Source organism: Eptatretus burgeri, unplaced genomic scaffold, assembly GCF_056783735.1.
Source record: "Eptatretus burgeri isolate ZD-2024b unplaced genomic scaffold, Ebu_testis_v1 Ebu_testis_scaffold_102, whole genome shotgun sequence".
Classification (NCBI taxonomy): Eukaryota; Metazoa; Chordata; class Myxini; order Myxiniformes; family Myxinidae; genus Eptatretus; species Eptatretus burgeri.
In genome coordinates this window covers 87,501-97,635 of record NW_028222052.1, presented here as the reverse complement: position 1 = coordinate 97,635, position 10,135 = coordinate 87,501, and the positions used below count along the sequence as shown (strand labels likewise).

Genomic DNA, 10,135 nt, shown 5'->3' with positions numbered 1-10,135 from the left:
AAACAGTAATGGACAGCTACTACACAAGAGGGAGACATTCTTCTTGTAATTGTATTTATCTTAGTCAATCGTACTTTCAACTTCCTCGTCGTTCCATCAGAAACAATGCTAATACTTTTATTTTATTCAAGTTAAATTCAATAGATATCAATAATTTTTGGAGAGATAATTGTTCTACATTATGTAGTAAAAAGAAATTTGAGGATTATATGAAGCACACGACTGGAAAAATATAAATATATTGTTGTGAAACAAGATGAGATATTAAGGGGATATATTTTTTGTTTTATAAACAATTACATATATAAATGACAACTATTATTATAAATCTTGTGGGTAAATCTGCTTCTGGAAAAAACTTTCATAAATCAAGGTTCTTGTGTAGTGTCAATGAGAATATTGTAAATTTACTTTAAAAACACCCCGTGATACGCATTGTATCAACAACAACTAGAGCAATAAGACCTGGAGAAGTAAAAGGTGAAGATTATCACTATATTTCAGTGGAGGAACATATGCGATTGAGGAATGAAGGTCAAATGTTTGAGGAGGTTTCTCTTGGTACAACAAAATATTCACATTGTAAGAGTGAGTTAAGGAAACTAAAATCTGGTGGTGTTGGGATATTAGAAACTAATCCAGAAGGAACGAGACAAATTATTAAACATCTGAGTGGAGTGAAGATTTTCTCATTCGGTTTCGATGTTGATGAAGAAACTCAACGCAAACGTATGAAAAGCAGAGATGCAAGTATTAGTGAAGAAGAAATTACAACTCGCATTAATGTTAATAAAGAATTTGATGAAATATTTAAAGAAAAGGATTTATTTGAACACATCTACTTGAATGATGAAGAAAAAAGGAAAATTTCCCTGTTGATCTTTACACCATTAAATGATATTTTACAATAAATAAATGGATGTAAAAGAAAGAGCAAGAAGATTTAAGGAACATCAAGAGTTGGTTTCAAAAGTTGTAAAACAACAGGAAGACATAAAAGAAGAAACGCAGACAGAAACTAACGGGCGAAGAAGCATTTGAAAGAAAACAAGAGAAATTTTTTAAAACCACTTTTAAAAACTTCCCAAGAAAAAATGAAAGATGTTTCCACAGTTCCCACAGTAGAATATACTCCCAGAAAGCTCCAAATGTTAAAAGATTTCAGTCAAATGACGGAGGAAGAATTAGAGCATATTGGAGAATTAGAACATGATGAAGGTTTATTTCAACAACTGGAAGAGATTAATCAACCTCCTGATTATATTGTGAATGCTGTTCAAAACAATGAATATTCAGCGGATTCAAAAACCAAAGCAGGACTCATTCCAACAGAACAACCAGCAATATTTCATCTTGTTCAAGAAAAGGTATTGATATTTAATGATGAATTAAGGTTCTTAAGTTCTGCTCAACCCCCTGTTAAACTAACTCCGAGATTAATGTTTTTCCTCACAAAAGATGGAAGACAACGTTCAACTGTGAATGATGTATTAAAGTATATTGATAAACCATTGGATATGGAAAATAATGGTTATAGAGTATATATTGATTTGCTGAACACTCTAAATTATAAGGTTATTCTTTCTGGTAAAAGTAGGAAGAATGAGAAGGAGAAACACATTATTCAGGCTTTAAGTATCCTTGGTTGCCTGGTGTGTTAGTTTTCTTCCAAATGACCCATCGCAATTAGTTAATAGACTGTTATTGTTGTTAGGCAGTCAGAAGGCTGGAAATAACAATTGTTTTAATGAAGCATCAGCCATTTTAGACCAGTTGATGAACATGAAAATAATTAATAACATCAATATAAAGACATTTTATCTCATAATAAATAAGATGAGAAGCACAATCCTTAGTTTCAATTTCACAACAAGCGACCACACATCTTCATTCCCATACCCACTACAACTTGACACAACAAAAGAATATGAGGCATCTTTTATTGTCCATGGAAACTTATAATACCTTATTTAATATAACTGATAAAAATGACAAGTTTAGTTATAATCCCGGAAGTGGATACAAAACGATAACAGTCTCACCCGAGGCATATGAGATTTCTCAAATATCTTCCGAAATTGCTCGTCTTATGAAAGAACAGGGTGATGAACCAAAAAATATTGTTATAAACATTCAAAAACATACTCAAAAATCAAGGATTAAACTTAAAAATAACTACAAGGTTGATTTCACAATTGATAATTCATTTAGAGAGTTATTAGGTTTCTCCTCAAAAAAGATTGAAACTAATGGGACGTTTTGGCTAGTGATAATGTCATTCAAATATCCTCAGGAATAAATTCGGTGTTAATTCACTGTGATTTGACTGATGGTGCTTATAATGATGGAAAAAAAATAAATACAATATTTTCATTCAGTGCATAATTAACCCCAATTGGTTATAAATTCAATATGGAACCCAAAAAATTTGGCTTATCTTCCCTGCCAGGAAAAAAAAAAAAACCATACACAGAGTAAATTTTAGGATAACTCACCAAGATAATCGTGTGATTTCTTTTAATGGAGAAGTTATATCCATCAGAATTCACCTATAATGGAAGTTTTCCCAATAAATAAATACGCGGTTATTGTGGGAGGAAACAACAGTTGGGAAAATATAAAATAAATACAGGGAATGGGATGTTCCTTTCCCATACTACAGTGGTGAAGGTATGTATCTTGGTAGAGGACACTATAAACCTAAGAGACAAAGGGGTGTTGGACATCAATTTATATAGTATGGGATAATTGATACTCTCATGGGTATTGGTTCAAACCATTCTTAAACATAAAGATCTAAATTGTCTAACTGCTTCTGTTGTGGGTAAACGTAGCAGGTGCTGTAAAGAGTATAAAAGATGCTCAGAAGGAATCTCTATAAAATTACAAGAAATAAAAGAAATTAAGAAAGTAAAACTCATGTTGTCCCCCTCAAGAACTAGCAGGTAAAATAATTCAAACACTTGGATCAGGGTTTCAAAAGTGCCGAACATCTTTTTCCCAACAATGCTATAAGGATGGAAGCAATTGATAGTATCTATGATTTGGATGATACTTATTATTATCTCAAACTCCACTAAAAAGAAGATTACTTCAAGGTAAATGCAATAACTGGAACAGACTGGAATACTAAATGGTACAAAAGTTTTGAAATAAATAATCAACAAACCTATTTGAATCTCTCCTAAAAGTTTCTTGTTGAGCAAAATTTAAATTCACCAAAGCAGGGAATAAATGACAAACGCTACACTTGTAAATGATTTCTTCTGGAAAAATGTTTGATAGTATGCGTTTGTATATTGGAACACATGTAGTTGAAGTGGTTGATTATGTCTCTGCTGTATCTGAAATGATAAAATTTACACTCTATACATTCAGTGATAGAATGGGTAAGGGGTCTGTCGAAGGTTTTATTCCTGATATGTCAACGGGAACAAACACAGACCCTGGATATATTCAAAGGAAAGGGAGCGATAAAATAATGATGTAAAAGCAGAAAATAGTTTTACCAGTGGCGGTTCCTCTTCAGCGTATATTTGGATTTTTTGTGATCATGATAAAGTTCTGTATGGTCTTAAAATTAGATTTTCAAACTTGCTAAAGGAAATATAATGGTACAGATTGCCAAAAGGTGTTGGTAATGCTTTTGGTGACTAGAATAAATTTGTAATTGAGGAGATGAGTTGGTAATATCAGTAAAGACAATTCTACCTTAAAACAGAAGAGATGTGTTGGAATTAAAGACTAAAACTCAAAGAAACCACTCAGTGTATCATACCTCAAAAGAAGATGTCAACACGTTAAACTCAATCAAACCACTTGCACGTGGAATTTGGGTGCTCTGGAAGGAAAGCCACGATATCTGTGGATCTATAGCTTTAAAAAAGCCAGATGGTGATACTGCGACTGATGGCAACAGCAAATGTGCATTGGAGTGATAATGCTATGGTGAAACAACTTCGCGTTTCTCTAGATGGAAGTCACATTTTATCCACGAGATAGATTGGAAATTAATTGGGAAAAATGATTTTGCTTGAAGGATACAAGTCTTTGCCTTGGTATGTGTGGAAAGTACTGGAAATAAAGAACTCATTTTGGATATGACAAAGCATTTAAAAGTTTGTATACAATCTATGCGTTTGACCTGAGTTAAAAGGAAACTACAAAGCCTAATCGAGTGGATACTTCCCTATACATTGGAAAGAGGAGAGAGTGAAGAAGTTGATACATATTGCTTGCTTTTGGAAGAAACAGAATTCAGCAGATTAATACAGATACGGTGTGATGATTAGTCTCATATAATTTTTTGTTAAATAAATATGTGGGCAAAGTACCAACTAGGGTATATGTTAATCAAAATCAATCTACATAAACTATCATCTTGTGTTCAAAATCAAAAAGCCTTTGTACCATTAACGTTAACACAATTCAGAGAAAAGGAGAAGTAAGGAACGATGGTTTTGCTCACAAGAGAAATATAGTTTAAAATCTTGAATGACACTGGCTCACTTAAAATTAAAATGACAAAACCAATGTTGAAAAAATATTCAATAAGAGAGACCAGTGGAGGATTTCTCCCATTTCTAATTCCTTTTATTTGCTGGTTTAAGTGCGGTTGGAGCATTGACGGGTGGTATTTCAACAGCGGTGAAAACTGCCAACGAAAGGAAGGCTCAACTCCAGGCTCAAAAAAGAATTGGAAAGACATAACAAAGAGTTGGAGAAACAAATTGAGTGGAAGTGGCGTAATTGTAGATTTTTCGCTGAAAAACTTGAAGGTCTGCCTGATAAAGCGAGATTGTTAGTTGAAGATATGTTTTCTTCTATTGGCATTATGTGTAAAATTAATCAAAAGAGGTAATGGATTATATCTTTCTAATAAATAAATGAGCATTGATGAGTGGTTGAAAGAATTTGGAAAGAATACACCATCAAATTTACAACTTGCCAAATATTGTAAGAAATTAAAAATTCAAAATGTGGTTATTTAGAAGAGAGACAAATTAATAAATGTGCTGAAACATACATGAAAGAAATATTATTACAACTCAGAAGATAATAATGGGAACCGTTCTCATTGGGTTTGTATTTTTGAAGAATCAATACAAATATTATTTGATAAGTTTTGGTCTTCAATCACCTGTTGAAGTCATAAAATTCTTACAGAATGGTGTTTATCAAACATTTCAAGTCCAAGAATTAAATTCCAAGTGTTGTGGTCAATTATGTCTATATGTGTTATTTCAACTCAACATAAAATAAAAAATTTTTTATGATATTATTTTTAATCTAATATAAATGACTTATGTTGGTAAAGATGGTTCTATCTTTGGTGTATCTCAAGAACTGGATATTGATTTATCAAATTATTATACACAGGCACAGGCTGAACGACATAAATATAATATAAAACAAAAATATTAACATGAAAAATGCTTATAAATTAAAAATTATTCAAGTTCAACTGACGCTGAATTAATTTATGATATTAAGCTTATTTATCACAATATATATACTTAAATAAAACGTCAGTGTATTCCAAAGATACAGAAGTGTTGATGTTATCCTCAGGTCATACAGAATTCACAGAATCGAATTAAAATAAATTTTTATGAAAGAAGGGCGTATCATTTGAAAGGAGAATAGAACAATGGGGTAAAGTATATAAATGATTTAGGGTATAATTGGTCATTTAAAATTAACTCTCGAAGACCTGGGAACAAATTGTAAATCAGTCTCGTAAGGAAGAATATTATCCACTTGGTACCGAGAATGAGTTTTGTGGGTCCAGCCAATAAGTAAACAACAACAAATAAAAGAATTAGAATATGGGTAAATATAATACTGTATTTTGGGTTCTTGTTTATCTCATGAAAACAGGAAAAACAGGATTATATATAACAAGTAAGGGAAATACAAAATGATTTCCAACTATGGGAAGATGGGGAGGTGTTTCGTGTACATAATATTATTCTAACATATATTTCTATAATACATAAATGACAGCAAGAAGGCTTCAAGAAAATTATCATTTCTGTGTCCAAGCATACCTTCAAAGTATGTGTATTCGGGTATTTTAATAAATATGTTTTACAACATAAGAATGAGGTATTTTCAATAAAAGATTGGTAATATATTGATGTTAGATAAACCCAGTAACTTTAGATTTAATTAGAATGTTAAATAATGAAAAAATTATAAAGTTAAGAAAAGGTGGAAGGCTCTTTGTAGGCCCAAAGAAATTTTATTATTTCTTGTTGTAAAAAAAATTATTTTCGATGCAGGAATAACAAGAAATCCTGATGAATATATGTATAATATTCTATGGGGTGTAAACGATTCAAGGATAGTAAGGGATGAGGAAGGAGTTTAAATAAATAGAGGGAAGAGGAGGAAAAGGAGAATGAGGAGAAGGAGAAGAAAGAGAAGGAGGATATGTTGAGAAGAAATATATGGAGAAATAAGAGGAGGAGAGAGAAGGAGGAGAGGGAGAAGATAGTATAATATAAAAAGAGAAGAGAGAGAGGGAGGAGAGGGAGGAAAGAGCGAGACAAAATAAATATCAAAATATGGAAAACCAGTGAGATTCAAAAAGATTGAAGGTATTTACAGAAATAGAATCCAACCCACCGAGGAGGAAAAACAAAGAATTGACAAGTCTATTTGCAATATTTTCTTCAAAGACTATTGACATCATTGGTGCCATTCATTTTTAATTCAAGTTTTTTTCTTTAAATAAAATGGAGGAGAGAGTGAAGGCATTTCTTAGATTCTTTTATGTTTTAAAATTAAGATTCAAATGTGCATGTTGGAAACCAAAAGGTTTTGTGCACTCTCTGCAGGACTTTTTTCACATAAATAAATTGTTAGTTGTCTCAAATGTAAAAAAAGGAAAACTAATACTCAAAATATTTCATATATTAAAAGTAAAAATAACAGGGTTATCCAAAAAGGTATATGTCTTCCGGGTGTGTATTCAAAAAAAACCAATTTATCTCCAAACACAAACTCGAGTGATATATACAAAAAAAGCAGACTAGAAGTAAATTTACAACTACTGGAATATCAGGGAATTACATCTTCCAGGGTATTCTTTCTGTGGTCCAGGCACAAACTTGGATAAAAGATTAGATGAGGCAGACAATCCTAAATCCTGGAGTAAACCAATCAATAGAGTTGATGAAGTGTACAGGATACACGATATTAGATTATGGGAACATCACAACGTTGCTAAAGAAAAGCTACTAAGCCGATAGAGAAACAAGTTGTATATTTTGTCTCTGATACAAAAATCCAACCTTGAGAGAAAAAGTTGATAGGTTCATCGTGAAGAAGATGATTATAGCTAAATTGAAACTTCTGACTTGGAAATTCAAAAACGATAGGTTCTAATGATGCTACTAAGATTGAAGAGCAATTAGCTGATGAATTACATAAACCAATATTCACAAAGTTTCAGGGAGAAGGAAAAGTTTATTCCAAGGAAGTAGATTATATCTGGTCTGCTGATTTGATTAATGTCCTGTAATAATGATATGGGGTACATGTGGTGTTTTAACCATTATTGATTTTGAGGGGAGTAGATATGCGTGGGTTGTCCTTTTTTAAAAACAAAACAGGTAATACTCTTATGTTATTTTTCAACAGATATTTAATAAAAGTAAGAGAAAATCCCAAAAAATTGTGGACTAATATAGGGTAGAGAGTTTTTATAAATTAAGATATTTATGAATTTTCTAAAAAATAACAGTATTACATTATACAGCACCTTTAATGAAGGGCGTCAGTTGTTGTTGAACGCTTTAATGAAGACTTCCTAAAAGAGAGAGACTATATAAAAATTCACACAACTCGGTTCACAATAATGGTTATCTTTTATTCAGGATACGTGGATAAGTATAATGACACGATTCACACGTCAACGAATATGAAGCCAACAAGAAACATTTACAAAATTAAAATATGAAAAAGAGATTAATACCAGAAAAACCTAAGTTCAAAGTTATTGGTGATATCGTAAGAATATATAGGTGGAAATCTCATTTTGAAAAGGGTTTTACTGAACGATGGACGAAAGAACCTTTTAAAATTGTTGATGTAATAGATAATGGTTCCTTGGACTTATAAGATATATGATTTAGAAGGGGAAGAGATTTTTTAGGTTCATTTGGTTCACAGGGAATTATAAAAGACAAAGATAAATTGAAATTTTTTGACTCCGCCCCTTTTTGACTCCCACCCACACAAGCCCCACCCACACAAACCCCACACAAACCCACCACACACAAACCCCACACAAGCTCCAATAAATTGAAATTTCCTGGACTCCGCCCTTTTTTGACCTGTTCCACACAAGCCCCACCCACATAAACCCCTCCCACACAAAACCCCACACAAACCCCCACCACACAGACAAACCCCACACAAGCTCCACACAAGCTCCACACAAGCTCCACACAAGCTCCACACAAGCTCCACACACACAAGCTCCACCCATATTCACATACTTAGTGATTAGTTAATTAGTTCCCCCACACACAACATGTTTATTTAATTAAAAAAATTATCCACCCACCCACACAAGCTCCAGCACTCATCCACACCATCCAGACCATCTCTCCACCCATCCATTGATCCACACAAACCCCATCCACATTCGTCCTCTGCCTGCATAAACCCTGCCCACATCAACCCCCTCCTCACATAAGTCCACACCAGCACAAGCTCCACACACAAAATCCACACACATAAACCCTGTCCACATAAACCCCTCCCACACAAGCTCCACCCACATAAACCCCTGCACACACAAGACCCACCGAAGCCCCCCGCCCACACAAGCTCCACCTACATAAACCCCCTCTCACACAAGCCTCCCACACCCCACATAAACCCCCGCCACACACACCCCGCCCCACACAAGCCCACACCCGAAGCCCCGCCCACATAAGCCCCACCCACATAAACCCCTCTCCACACAAGCCCCACCCACATAAACCCGCCACTGGCCCACACATGGCCCGCCCACACCCCGCCCACACAAGCCTCCTGCACCACCGAAGCTCCGCACACATAAACCCTCCCACACAAAAAGCCCCACCCACACAAGCCCCACCCACACCCCCCGCCCACACAAGCCCCACCAAAGCCCCGCACCACACAAGCCCCTCCCACACAAGCCCCACCCCTCATCCCTCCCTGTGCGCCCCCCACCTTTGACCCACCACTCTTCCTCCCTCATCCCACCCCCCACCCTTCCCCACACACACATGGGGAGGGAGGGATGGGATGAGGGGATGATGGGTCATTGGGGGCACACCTACCCTCCCTTCATGTTTTGATCCTCTTCTTGTAATTCAGAATCAAGTAATTGTATACAAAACAAATATAATTTATTAATATTGAAAATATTAAATATTCATTTTGCGAGAATGTATAATCTTTCCCAGCAATCTTCTCCAGATGTCTTGTGATTTCGAAACTCAGACACCATATTCTGTTTTGAAACAAAAAGTGGATAATAATTACATGGTAATATGAGTAAGCCTCGTTGACCACTGAATTAACACACCAGGAGGCCGACTCAGCCTGTCATCCTTTCAAGGTCAATAAAATTAATTCCAGTGTACTGACAAAACCGCGTTCAAACTAATAATGCAACCAACATTAGACGACATTCTAAAGAGAGAGTGATATTAATAATAATTCAGAAATATTTACCTCCAGAAAATCATGTGTTGTACAAGATTGCTTCAACAGCTGATGTTGTGCGATAGTGCTGAAAAAAAAAAAAAAAAAGTCAAGGGTATAGATGAAGAGACAGACAGACAGGGAAAGCAACACACACCCACACACGCACACACACACACACACACACACACACACACACACACACACACACACACACACACACACACACACACATAGACACACATAGACACACGCACACACGCACACACACACACACACACACACACATAGACACACATAGACACACGTGTCTCACCATTGGTTTAATTCATTCGAGATCAGAGACCGGTCATTATAAATCATTGATCTCTTCAATAAGAGCAGAGAGAGGTAGGTAGGAAGACAGACACACACACACGTGTCTCACCATTGGTTTAATTCCTTC

At 34.9% G+C, this 10,135-nt stretch overlaps 1 long non-coding RNA gene across 1 annotated transcript in view; it reads right to left on the bottom strand.

The window, feature by feature from the left end:
* Positions 1-9,425: 9,425 nt before the first annotated feature.
* The window catches only part of LOC147007569 (uncharacterized), a 1,453-nt gene continuing 743 nt past the window's right edge, over positions 9,426-10,135 (bottom strand). The window contains exons 1-3 of the long non-coding RNA XR_015054114.1: positions 10,118-10,135; positions 9,721-9,778; positions 9,426-9,496 (exon numbers count right to left, since the gene is read on the bottom strand). The exon at positions 10,118-10,135 is cut by the window's right edge and continues 743 nt beyond it. This is a non-coding gene — a long non-coding RNA (uncharacterized LOC147007569). The remainder of the gene's footprint in view (positions 9,497-9,720; positions 9,779-10,117) is intronic.